The following is a 14,304-nucleotide window of genomic DNA, read 5'->3' on the forward strand; positions in this document are numbered from 1 at the left end:
CAAAAGTGTAATTTAAACGTTTAGTCAAACCAATTTTAAGCTTTAAGCTAATGATGCAATGTCCAGTAGTATACAGCAGCTACTAATTCAGTTGTACATTTAGAAAAATCATGTTTCCTTCTAAATAAGCAATAAGTTTTATCCCACAACTTTGCTCGATTGATAATGTCATTTTCCACTCCTTTGGGGGGAAAAAATGTACAATAATTAATGTAATTAATAGAAAGTGAAGAAATAAACACGCAATTACTTGTGATTAGATTATGATTGTGATTCGCACATTTTTGTTTCTTAAACAGATTTACAAGGTTCCACTGGTACCTGTGCGGAATTAAAGATTTAATTTCTGATAGAATCTGATATGCTCGATCTATGATAGTGTTAAAACAATAATTAAACCGAAGACTTAGTTATTATCAAAATACGTTTTCAGAAAGTAATTTGGATTTGCACCTTCACTTTGTGCAAACTGTACCATCTGAAATGGTGAGCTTTTAAGCCATGTTGATTATATCTTGCAGGCACTGGGTTGTCAATCCTTTACTGTTTACCAGATGAGCTTTTAAAAATACAGAGCAACACTTTCCAGTCCCCAAATGTAATAAAAATCAATTAAAATTTGGAAGCAAAATCCGCAGTTGTTGCCATTTGTTTAGCTCTGCAAATAATCTATAAGGTCACTGTGTCACTTTTCTCCCACTAGAGGAGGATTAGGTCTTAGCTGTCAGTTAGCTTTTAGTTTTCATACATTTGGGGGGATTTAGGCTCTTGTTTTCTCACCATGTATTCAATGACTGTCCTGGAGGATCTGAAATTGTCGATTGTCTTTTCTTTCTAGTAATACTTTGCCACAAATTTGCAGGCTGTCAATCACGCTTTCTTTGTGTTCTTCAGACGATCTGAAAAGCCGACAGCTGAGGTTAACTTTGCCGTGACGGTGTAATTAGCTTACGGGCCAAGCAGACTATGATTTCAATCAGTTAAATGTTCCCAGCCTTGAAAACATCTTTCAAAACAAAATATGACATTTCTTTCTATAGCAAGCAAAGAATTAAAGGATTATTTTGTAACCGTTAATCGGTTGTTAAAATGATTAGGTCTCAGTGTTTTCTGCTAAACCATGTCTAATATCATTTCTTTTCAGACGTCACAGATTGTCACCTGGATAGAAAATCTCTTTGAAAGAGAGATTTTGCTCAAAGGTAAGTTTATAACTAATTATATAGCAGCATGTCAAATCATTGGCAATGGACTTAACTAGACACTGTGCGTGTAACATCAATACAAGCCAGAGTCTTAGTTACTAATTCCTTTGTTTTGACGCATGCTACTGTTTCAAAGTATAATTTCATGCACTCCCACCCAAACCTGAGACCTCTGCGTTACTCTTGTTCCTGACTGGTTTGTTTACGTTTTCATTACCATTTCATGCCTCTCATACAAAAAAAAAATGCAAAATAATCCTGACTAAAAGCAAAGTTTCAGCAGATCAGGCTCTAAAGCTGACAAATAAAGAATCTTTTGAATACTGTTTTACGGTGTCTGGAGATCACAGAAAAATCCGTCTCACGAGACACCAGCTGGCTTCCTTCTGAGGCTCGTGTTCGTCACCTTGCTCTGTCTTCAGGCTACATATATTGACGCCGACGTGAAGGGAGATACGTGCTACAGCTCTGCATCCAGAGTTTACGTGACGCTGACAGCCATCTCTGTCCGCTACTCCTGCTGCTCATCAGCCAGAACTGAATCTATCAACAGTTATTATCAAGAAGGTGGAGTGTGAGGGAGTGAATGTGAACAGGCATTGGTACCTGTCAAAGGCCAGGTGGCACCCTAGGAAGACTTCCTCACCGGCGCCCCCTGTCTGAGACAATGAGAAGTCGGCGGTCGGCACCCCCTCAGATGATGGTGCCGTAGGCAGCCGCCTAAGTCATCTTATGGGTTGACTGGCTCTGATTACTGCGATGGGCTGGCCCCCCATCCTGGGTTGTTCCCTGCCTCGTGCCCATTGCTTCCGGGATAGGCTCCGGACCCCCCGCGACCCAGTAGGATAAGTGGTTTGGAAAATGGATGGATGGATGGATGGATGGCTCTGATTAGCAGACTCCTGTTTGTTCTGAATCATTACAGAGTCTCGACTAATAATAATGGTTAATAATTGGCGAGTGAAATGTCTCTGTGAGCAGGGGCTATATGAGGAGGCCAGATTAGTGTTCGTCGTGACAGGTGGGGGGATCAGAAGTGCATGAGGATGGCTGGCAGGAAAATCGCTAGGTCAGGTCACCACCAGTCCCAACAGCTGGAAAGAGGGGCCCTGTCGAGAGGGACATGCCCCCCCCCCCCCCTCCACGCCAGAGGGATAATCCCAGATCTTATGCGACATGCTCCGCTCATGCTGCGCTGAGCCGAGAGCCAGAGGTGAGGTCAATCTCACTGCTGTAATCCCCATTCAAATTACTCCAAACCACCCCGGAGGGACCCAGCACTGCACAGCACTGTCGCAGTGTCACTGGCATCATTATACAGAAGGAATAACACCGAAAGAGAACAGACATATTTATAACAAAGCGTATGCAAATCCACACTGCATGTGTGTGATTGCTTAATCAGATGCATACTCCCTATTCTATAGAATACAGCTGTCAGTCTGTAAATATGCAGTTCAGGCCAGGCAATTTGTCTGAAGCTACGCAGGTTTGTACCTGGCCAGGATGTACATGGGAGACCAGCTAGGAAAGCTGGGTCACTGCTGGAAGAGGTGTTGGTCTGGCCAACAGGGAAGCCCAGCCTGAGGTCTATGTGGATCCCAGTGCCCCAGTGCAGTCACGAGGACACTGTGGCCAACAGGGGGAGCGAATCTTGTGGTCAATGTGGATTCCAGCGGCCCAGTGCAGTGACAGGGACACTGTGCTGTAACAATGGTCCTGGCTACAATTGCCCACTGTGGCCCTTTCAGATCTGGCCTCCTAATCATCCCCTGCATCTAACTGGTGAATACTCTCCTAACCCTTCACCACCTTAGCTACTGTGTGGTGAGCGTACTGGTGCAGAATGGCTGCCGTCACATCATCCAGGTGGGGGCCACACAGTGGTGGTGCTTGAAGTTGCTCCCATAAATGTAACATTTATTAATTCATCAGAGTCCAGTACAGTCAAAAATAACATATGTATCCATACAATTACAGCGACAGTAATGTATGATATGTACGTCACATCTACCAGGCGACACTGGCAGCCACCTAGAGGGGCATCTTCTGAGGGGGTGCCGACTTAGCAACCCTTGGTGTCAATAATAACCCCCCCCCCCCCCCCCCCCCGCCCCATAAAGCTTTACCTCCAGCTCCCACCTATCTCTCCTCAGGCTGAGAAGCGCATAGCTGAGGTTACAGCAAGGACATGCATCGTCAAATGCGAAGTGAAATTTGAGTGCTGAAGTTATATGTGGGGGGGGGGGGCGCGTCAACCGACACTGACATGCCGCGTTATCAATCCATCCATAAGCAGGTCCTTGTCAGAGTCCCATCAACCCCAGATTATAAACACGCCCGGGATTGCAATTGAAAAAAAGGCCACTCTTTCTCAATTATGCCTGCAGCTCCTTTGTGGCGTAAACGTTTATTTCTGCATTTCTTGTGCCCCCCCCCCCCCCCCCTTCTAATCAGCCCTGCTGCACGAAGCTTAGGAAGAACCACACATTAAAATATAAATAACAAGGGCAATGAAAGATAGGGCCCAGAGAATCCCGCGGGACACCAGCGCCTCCTATCTGCCGATCCCCCCAGCGGCACAAAACGTTTTATTTGTGACCTAAATGCACCTCCAAGACCCCCCACCCTAGCCTCTCCGCATCTGAAGCATAATATCGCTTTGAACTGACACCTCTGAAACCCAGCCGGTCTGCAGATAAATCGGCTGCATCCGGCGAACAGAACGTCGCGTGAGATCGACGCTCGGCATCGGGCACCTCTGCATGATTAAATACCCAAATTCTGCATCTTTCCCTTCATCTTTTCATCATAATGGTGATCAGCGCACAGGTGCAGAATCCCGCCGGATTGGATAAGTGGCTGGGGTCGCTTGTGATGCAAACGCCGTTCCTGGGGCGAGTTTATAAATTTTAATAGCGTTCAATCATCGCTACACCGGCGTGGAGTTTTTCTGAAGTAATGAGTCCAAATCTCCTGGGAGTTTACGAGTATATTTTAAGGACCCCCTAGGGGGAATCCAGAGCCTATACAAAGGACTCCCGACGAGGGAACAGTTATGGGGAAACGAGGACTATACTAGCTGGGAGATCTTACCAAGCTCTTCCCTGTGATCTTCCCTGTAACCTCGATTCTTCACCGGGACAATGGCGTGAATAATACACAAGGCGTTACAACTTTAAGTGTGCAAGAAAAGGACTGTGAGATGCAAGGTTCTGACCCGTCTGATGTCTTTCTGATAGCGACCAAGTGGGCTATTCTATAACGATTCAGATAAATCATAACGTAAATGCCAGCTAAAAATGACACTGAGGGGATTCAGTGCAAGCAGTAAAGCCCGCTCTCTTCAGGACAGCAGAATGTTTGATTACGACATTTAGGTCTCCAGTAGTCTGCAGTTAAACTCCTAGCCCTGCAAGAAACGACAGACAAATTCTTCTGACACCCCCTTCGCTTCCTTTCATCCGGAATAATATTTATCCTAGAGGATGTCTGTCTTTTGAAGCCCACCGCTGGACCGGCGCTGCTCCCTTTCCACATGTTAGAAGGTGAACATTCCAAGGATCAGGCGTGTTAGAAGCCACCGTGTAAGTTTTGTACTTTATGCTAAAATCTGACCCCGTGCGGGAGGGTGACGCCCGCGTTAATCGCACGACGCGGTGCCCTGCAGAAATCACGAGCTGGCTCTGCTCCTCTCGCCCGTGACTCTGCCTGCGATCGGTCACGACGGCCGGCGCTGCTCATTAGCGGCTTTTTCCCCCGTCGCAGAGCTGGCCGCTCCTGTTTAAGGCTCGCCTAGGCCAAGGACCCCGAGCGTCACACCTGTTTTCCTTGATCTCTCCACAACGGCCCTCCTGCTGTCACCTTAACCGCCCCCTGAAAATATACATTTGCAGGACAGACTAAAGTCAAGTAGATTTTAAAGGGCAAGTACTGTACGACTGTTTGGCTTTTCATTTTTTAATGATTTCCCTCTTGCATGCTTTTCTGCATTGCCCTTTTATATATATATATATATATATATATATTTTTTAGCATTTATCGAAATACATCTTGGTATAAGCAGGATGAGATAATCCTTAGGCGCGATGGCGAAGTCACTCTGCCAACCCAGGGATTTGAACCAGTGACCTTCTGATTACAGGTACAGCACCCTAAGTCACACTCCCATCTTTCTTTATTACTGCTACACGTCTAACTAGCAGCCACAATGGATTCTTAGCCCTGAATAACAATGTCAGCCATATGAACTGTTTTACATCAAGCCTTCGGGACCCAGCTGTCCCACGATGCATTGTTCTTTCCATAGTATCACCCTCCCCCCAAAAGTGCATCACCTACATTCATTGTTAATACCACAGAACGTGGCAGGCAATTCAATCACACATTGTGTAATTAAATTTTAATCATTATTTGTTTTTGCTGAATGGTTACATCCAGCAAATGAATGCATCATAAGTTAATTCTTTCATTTACAAGCAGCTAAGCAAACCGAGGAAATGGGTTTGTTTTTCTTTTAAGAAACAGGATGAAATCCCTGTAATGAAGTACATTGTCTGCTATAAAAAATGACATCTCTATCAAAAATGAAGTATATTTATTTGGACTATGAAAGCAGTTTACAGTTTGTAAACATACCGATTCATGACTAAAAGTAACTATCATTTATTTCCTAACACCTTTCAATCAGAGCCTCTGAATAAACACAAAGCTCATTGTCGGTGTCTGGATGTCTCAAAAACACATACAGAGTTAAATGTCATTACTTACTGTAAGTTCTGTTCTACTATAACTTTGCCCGTCACAATTTCACGACCCCGGAAACCCTCCCCACATCTATGCCAGTGACTCCTCTCCAACAACATTGTACACTGACATTCTTATTATATATTGCTGAGGTGAAAACAAAAGCCCCCAAAAATTAAATAAACTGTGAGATGCATAATACATTTGAATATTGTACATGTACCTTATTACATCTTCATTACATTTCATTTATCATATTCAACCTTGTACTCTAATTATGATTGCATTACACTGTACCATAATGATTTATCTGCTCTGTACCATAATTATTTATTCACTCTGTACCATAATTATTTATCCGCTCTGTACCATAATTATTTATCCGCTCTGTACCATAATTATTTATGCACTCTGTACCATAATCATTTCCACACTTCTGGTATCGGTTTAATGTCTGTCACTGTGTCGTTAGTGTCTTATGGATCGGTCGCACTGGACAAAATCCAGTCACAGCTAACATGGCTGAGTGTCGATAAAATATATTGAGATGGTGGATCTTGAGCATATAAGGGCAGGGGGCGGCCCTCGGATGCGGGGACGGGCGGACATTATCAGGCCGGCCTGGGCGTGACGGTACCGCTCTCTATGGCGCGTATCTCAGTCCTCGGGGGACGCACTGTGGCATGAGGACAAGGTGGCGTCCTGCTAGGGCCCTGCTTTGACACCTTAATGGTAGGCGTGAGCACTGTTGAGCAGAAAGCTGCACTTTTACACCAGACCTGGTGTCAGAGACACCAGGAGTGATAGCGAACTTGGATGTTGGCGACGAGACCATTTCCATCTCAATCATCGTCTGACCCCATTTTGTAAAAAAAAAAAAAAAAAAAAAACCCGTAACTCATTTGGGCCATATTAACAGGAAGTATGCCATGGTCTAGATTTACAGCCACCCATTTTCCATAACCACTTACCCGATACAGAGTCACCAGGAGCCTGTCCCAGGAAACAGGGGACACAAGGCAGGGGACGCCCAGGATGGGACACCAGTCCATCACACACACACTATACACACCGACTGGATACCAGAACGTGCCCAGAACTGGGAGGGAAACTGAGACGTGGGCACCTGAGTCTAAATTGCAATTAACTGCAATTAACAATTTGGACATCTACGCTATATTCACACTGCTATGCTATCGGTTAAAAATAAATAGGATTCCCATCAACGCAAGCATTTTCACATTGATAACGAAAACATACATGACGCAGCAATTAGCGAGCGTCAATACGCTGACCGGTGAATTCGTTTCTTTTTATGCAAATATGTAGCGCTCACACTGTGTAACAGACTATTTAGCTGCATACAGGTCAGTAGCCACCATATCCGCCATGTTGGAATACTGTTCACTTCCATGTAGGGTGACCAGGTGATCAGACAATGAGAGGGTATAACTAGCGGGATCAAATCAGGGAAGAGTCACATGATGAGAAGAGGCCAATCAGGGCACTTTTAAAGTCTATTTTTGTCAGTATGTTTTTCACTCATTCACACTACATCGCTAAAAGGGAATTTTCAGAAGTATCCGGCTTTGAGAGTATTGACAAAAGTCTGCATTTTTGGGGACTGAAAACTCCGGGGTAGTGTGGACTAAATGCGAAAACGGAGACTAATGTCTGCGTTTTTAAACAAAAATATAGCAGTGTGAATGTAGCCTATGCCAGTCATAAAGAGAGTCGACTTCTCCTGCAATAGGTAAACTGCCTTTTAAGTGTTCTACCTATGTGGCAATAATGGTAGGTCTTTGGCACTTCGCACCTTTGCATGAGCAGTGTGTTAGTATCATATAGGCAGGTAAAATAATAATTATCTGTATACAAGACTTAACCCACAGGGTAAGCGATTGTGTTTTTTTTTTTTGTCACCCAAAGTGCAAATATCAGGCTCCGCCTATGAATTCTAGTGCCCACTTCGGACACACGGGCCACCCTGCCAGTAGGATTTACATGACACTTTAAAAACGGTGCTTAATATCACGTGGGATATTGGGTGTATCATACAGCATCTAGATGCACTGATGTATCTGAAAGTAATTCACCTGTTTAAAAAACACACACACATCATATTAATTATTGTATTAGATGCCTGATCAGGCATGTACTGCCAGCTCAGCTGGAAAGTTATTTATATTTTAATTATTACTGAAATCTCTTAGGACTCGCTACACAATATTTTTAAAGGTATTTACTCAGCAACCATTAACCTTATCCAATTAATAATGTTCTACCTTTATTAAAAAATCCTCCTATTGCCTTAACAGAGACAATCTGGCGCACTGCTGTCGTTCATTAGTGTGTGTGGCATAGTGGCAGTGAGTCTGTCTTCACAGTTGCTTATTCAACTCGATCCAAATTATTCCTGTATAGCGCCTTTCATCACACAGACACGCCACTGCACTTGCCAGGAGTGTGTGGCAGACCCTTACTGCATTATTTGTATGACACGATACATAGGATTGAGGAAAGCAACAAGAAGAACAGCAGAAGACAAAAGAGGAGAGGAATCAAAAGCTACCAAGTCAGGAGAAAATAAACCCCTGGGGGTCCAAAGTGCACTGGCTGCCCACCCCCCAGGCATGCTAACATTATAGCGAACAAGGAGAATGAGGCTGCTTTAATAAAGGCAGGGTGTGAACTGTGATCATAGTCAGGGTCCATCAGTGAGCCGGACGCCCAGGCAGCAGACCATAAGCCGGCCCCATGGTGTCACAGAGCTGAAGCTGCACCCACGGTGTCACACAGCGCAAGCTGCATCCACAGTGTCACAGAGCTGAAGCTGTACCCACGGTGTCACAGAGCTGAAGCTGTACCCACGGTGTCACAGAGCTGAAGCTGTACCCACGGTGTCACAGAGCTGAAGCTGCATCCACAGTGACACAGAGCTGAAGCTGCATCCACGGTGACACAGAGCTGAAGCTGTATCCACGGTGTCACAGAGCTGAAGCTGCATCCACGGTGACACAGAGCTGAAACTGTACCCACGGTGACACAGAGCTGAAGCTGCACCCATGGTGTCACACAGCGCAAGCTGCATCCTCAGTGTCACACAGCTGAAGCTGCATCCACGGTGACACAGAGCTGAAGCTGCATCCACGGTGTCACAGAGCTGAAGCTGCATCCACGGTGACACAGAGCTGAAGCTGCACCCACGGTGACACAGAGCTGAAGCTGTATCCACGGTGACACAGAGCTGAAGCTGCATCCACGGTAACACAGAGCTGAAGCTGCATCCACGGTGACACAGAGCTGAAGCTGCACCCACGGTGTCACAGAGCTGAAGCTACATCCACGGTGACACACAGCGCAAGCTGCATCCACGGTGACACAGAGCTGAAGCTGCACCCACGGTGTCACAGAGCTGAAGCTACATCCACGGTGTCACAGAGCTGAAGCTGCATCCACAGTGTCACAGAGCTGAAGCTGCATCCACGGTGACACAGAGCTGAAGCTGCATCCACGGTGTCACTGACCCAGAGTCTGTTCTACTGATTCATGTTTCTGTTAGGCACTAATATTTGCAGTCCTGCCCAAGGTGCATCCCATCCTACGCTCTCTGCTTCCTAGAAAAGGCATCAGACTCCAGGCAGAAACCCCGTGCTGGATAAACGGTCGTAGCAAAGCAGCAACTATCCAGTCATTTTTAAAAGATTAAAGTCTGCCTATTGACATTTTAAAATTATTTTTATGACCAGTTATGTCAATGGCATGATTCAGCTTCCTAGGATAAGTGGAACAATGAAATCAAAAGAAACTCAAAATTGTAGAACTGGAATGACTGCCGGAGGGGGGGGGGATGTGCGTCACTCTCCACAGCTCACCTCATGTCGACCCTGTTCAGTGGGGCTCCATTCCGTGACCCCTGGCCTCTCCTCGTCCCTCCCTGAGTCGGGATGGTGGTGCTGACACTCTCTGCACCGCCCCCTCCGCTGGTCTCCCCGCCATGGACACCTGCCTCCCCAGCTGGTGCTCGGCCCCATGCCATGCTTCCGGACAACCTATGTCACACTGCCATATACCAAACACACAACCTGCAAGTACAGGTCTTATACGCATTTAAATTATACATAAAAATATTTATATATTTTAACATGTATAACGGTATATCTACTGTGAATACACTGGATTTTTTATTTATTCAAAGTGACAGACGGTCCCTGGAGCAACTGGGGGTTAAGAGCCTCGCTCAGGAGCCCAACAGTGAACCTACTCAGCTAGCCTTGGGATTCGAACCGATGACTTTCCGATCACACACAGAACACCCTACCCCGCGAAGCCACATACCACCCAAAAAACAAGAACCGTACAATCTGCATTCGACTAGCTAGGAATTAAATGTTGTATGACTCATAGGAAACAGTGGGAGGAGGAGTAGCAAGCAATATATGTAGGGCTTGCAGTGTACAGAGCGCCCCCTACTGTTCCGACAGCGGGGAGAAGGATTAGGAAGAGCGAAGACCTGCGGAAGCTGTCAGGCAACCTCCGACAGCGCTGTTCCTGTCCGCGCGCTCCGTTACATGCCTTCTGGAGCCTGTTCATTAGCACGCACCATTAGCATGTGCATTATAATTAATTTCACATCTGTCACAGTTAATTACATACAGCGCGGCATAACAGATCTGATGCGGGATACGTTTCCCAGGGGTTCAAGTCAATCAATAACAGCTCGCCGTTCCCTCCAGAGGCAAAAATACAGATAAAAAAGTGAACTACAATAGTTCCACCCATGGTTCTGAAAAGCCTAAAGATTCACCTCCTTTGCTCACAAGTGATTCTACTATTTTAAATAAATGAAAATGAATGGCATTATTTATTGATGTACTTTTAAGCTGCCGCTGAGTAGCAGTATTTTAATTGCATCATGTCTGTTATATTTATTTTATTTTATCAGAAGCATAACAAATATCTGGAACCAGATACTGACACAGAAAGTAGACTTCAAAACCAGCCTCCAGAACATAAGTGCTGTGTCTGTATATGACTAACTGAATGTTCCCACATCTGGCATGATTTGCTCATTTTTTTCTTCCCCTCTTGCCACGATTGTCACGCAGCTCCCAGGAAGCGCGGAGATGGATGTGCTGTAAAAGCACGCCAATCCACCGGCCTCCCCGCTGAGCTGCCCGCATATCCCGCCTTACGCCTCTCCACCCGCGTCCCGCTAATTGCTCCCTCAGTTACTTAAACCAAGGATTTTAACTACCTCTGAGTGGAGACTTCAAAGCCCTGTGACACGGAATACAGAAATATTCAGGCTGTAAATTATGCAAGGGGGAGGGGGGGCTTCACACACCTCCAGGATCTGGAGACGATACGGAAGAACCTTCACCTTCTGAAGGGGATGCCAAAGATCGCCGCGATTCGGCGCCGCGTTCCCCGCCTCGATGTAAGGGGATCACCAACGGAGCGACGACGCTCGCCTGTTCCGTCAGAAGCCGCGTTAATATTGAAACGACAACAACAGAAGTGCGTATTTACGGGGCGCGGTGGCTACAAACAGTGGGGCGGGAGTACCCTGTTGGCAGGGCTAAGCGCGTTTTATTAAACATAACGAGGCTCTGAGAAACACGAAATGAGCAGGACTTATACTAAGGACTACAGAGACAAGCAGTGTGAATTGGACTGATTCGGAATGTCGGAGCATTTTATTTATCAGATGCTTTTATTCAAAGCGACGTAAATTTTTGAGTAAGCAGGGTCAGACGGCGCCTGGAGCAGCTGCGGATTAAAGGCCCTGCTCAAGGGCCCCGATGAGAGCGTAAATTGTGAACCAGCAACCTTCCGATCACAGACACAGCGCCCTAACCTGGTGAGCTACACATCACCTCAAATGTGACCTCAAATACCCAAATCACATAAAAGCCTATCAGCATGTAAAAAACTGAACTAAAGCTATCCTTAAAAGTAAGAATGTGCTTCTAACAACAGGCAACAGGTTCTTTATTATCCGAGGCTGAAATAATAGATTGGTAATTAGTTTGCATTTAAAGAAGCCGTGATGCAAAGGTTAATTAAGAGTAGAATTCCGCCTGTTTATACTGCCAACAATGTCAATATTAATACTGAAAGGTTGCTGGTTATGAATATTGTTTTCTAACAACTAAACATAACAAAAATAAATAAATCATCAAACCCCCCCCACAGAAGATGTCGATTAAAATGATTAATATGCATCACCAGTCAAAAGTTTTCGCACTAAGATGCATGTTCTTGCATGTTACCCACTTAACATTTACTAAAAACACATGCAATTTTTTTTGCAAACAAATTAATTTTACAGTATGTTCACCATTTCAGTACCTTTATTAGCAGGAAAGTGTCATATCTTTGATTCATCCAGGTAACCTCCTCTAGCAGTTACAACAGCAGAGAAAATTCAAAGCATTCTCTCTGAAAGGGGGATTAAGTATTGCTGTTTCATGGAATGAAACACCGAACGAGTGCATTTAAAGTTAAAGGACAGCCTAGAATCTGACTATGCCATCACCACACAGCCAGTTAATAGGAGGACAGACATGCACTGTTACAGACTCTTTCGATGTTATAAAGGAAACTTGCTTTATTTGACTTATATTTTCATTTATAGTTGTTCACTCAACTTTGCAGTGCTTAAGGAGAATAAAAAATCTGCAGTTTATGAAATAAATTGAAAATTGGTAAACTGGTAGTCTAACAAAAAAAGTGAAACTTCTGAACTTCAAGGTGGCAGAATGAGGAAGACAATCAATTAATTATCTGATGGCGACATTGTGTATGAAAATGGCACAGAAATGAATGTATTCAGGAGACTCATTGGAAGGGAGGGTGTAGAACCTATCAGGTACGGGTCAGTCTGGTATCTGGTCCCTCTCATGGTGTCTGAGGTCAGGACTCCAAGCCTCGACTCTCCCGACCCGCTTTCTAATTCCTCACTCATCTGCATGTTGGCCTCTATTACCTCTAAATTGCCAATAAAGACAATTTATGTTCCTGAAAATAGTATGGCTCTTAAAACAAATCACTGCTGAGGCTCTCCATGCCCAAGGCTCAGGATACCCCAGACTCACGCCCCCCTTGGCTCAGGATACTCCAAGCTCACTGCTTCAAAGGCTCAGCACAAGCCAGGCTCTCCATGCCCAAGGCTCAGGATACCCCAGACTCACTCCCCCCTTGGCTCAGGATACCCCAAGGCTCAGCACAAGCCCGGCTCTCCACACCCAAGGCTCAGGATACCCCAGACTCACTGCCCCCTTGGTTCAGGATACCCCAAGGCTCAGCATAACCCAGGCTCTCCACGCCCAAGGCTCAGGATACCCCAGACTCACTGCCCCCTTGGCTCAGGATACCCCAAGCTCACTGCTTCAAAGGCTCAGCACAATCCAGGCTCTCCACGCCCAAGGCTCAGGATACCCCAGACTCACTGCCCCCTTGGCTCAGGATACCCCAAGATCACTGCTTCAAAGGCTCAGCACAACCCAGGCTCTCCACGCCCAAGGCTCAGGATACCCCAGACTCACTGCTTCAAAGGCTCAGCACAACCCAGGCTCTCCACGCCCAAGGCTCAGGATACCCCAGACTCACTCCCCCTTGGCCCAGGATACCCCAAGCTCACTGCTTCAAAGGTTCAGCATAACCCAGGTTCTCCATGCCCAAGGTTAAGGATACCCCAGGCTTAGTGCCCTCTTGGCTCAGGATACTTGAGGCTCAGCACACCCCAGGCTGACTGTCCCCAAGGCTCAGCATACCCAAGTCTCAGCATACCCTAAGCGCACTGCTCCCAAGGCTAAGGATACCCTAAGCGCACTGCTCCCAAGGCTAAGGATACCTCAGGCTCAAAGCACCCAAGACTCAGGATGCCCCAGGCTCACTGTACCTAAGGCTCAGCATATCTGAGGCTCAGCATACCCTAAGCTCACTGCTCCCAAGGCTCAGGATACCTCTGGTTCACTGCCCCACAAAGGCTCAGCACGTTCCAGGCTCACCACGCCCAAGCCTCAGGATATCCCAGGCTCACTGCTCCCAAAGCTCAGCATACCCTAGGCTCAATAAAACCCAGGCTCAAGATACCCCAGGCTCAGAACACCTGAGGCTTACCATTCCCACTTGAAACGCTCAGGCATTCTGTGCCTCAGATACAAAGCACACACCATTCTGAGGCCGCACATGACGACTGAAAGTACGATGGAAAAACCTGCAAACACTCCGAGGATCAGCTCACATTGGCAAAATTCTTTAAAATATTTTGGTGCCACCCCAAAGTACTTTCCTTACCTTACTTTGTATATTTCTGGTTATCCTGGCTACTAAATAAAAAGTGCTA

This window comes from Brienomyrus brachyistius, chromosome 12 (genome assembly GCF_023856365.1).
Source record: "Brienomyrus brachyistius isolate T26 chromosome 12, BBRACH_0.4, whole genome shotgun sequence".
Classification (NCBI taxonomy): Eukaryota; Metazoa; Chordata; class Actinopteri; order Osteoglossiformes; family Mormyridae; genus Brienomyrus; species Brienomyrus brachyistius.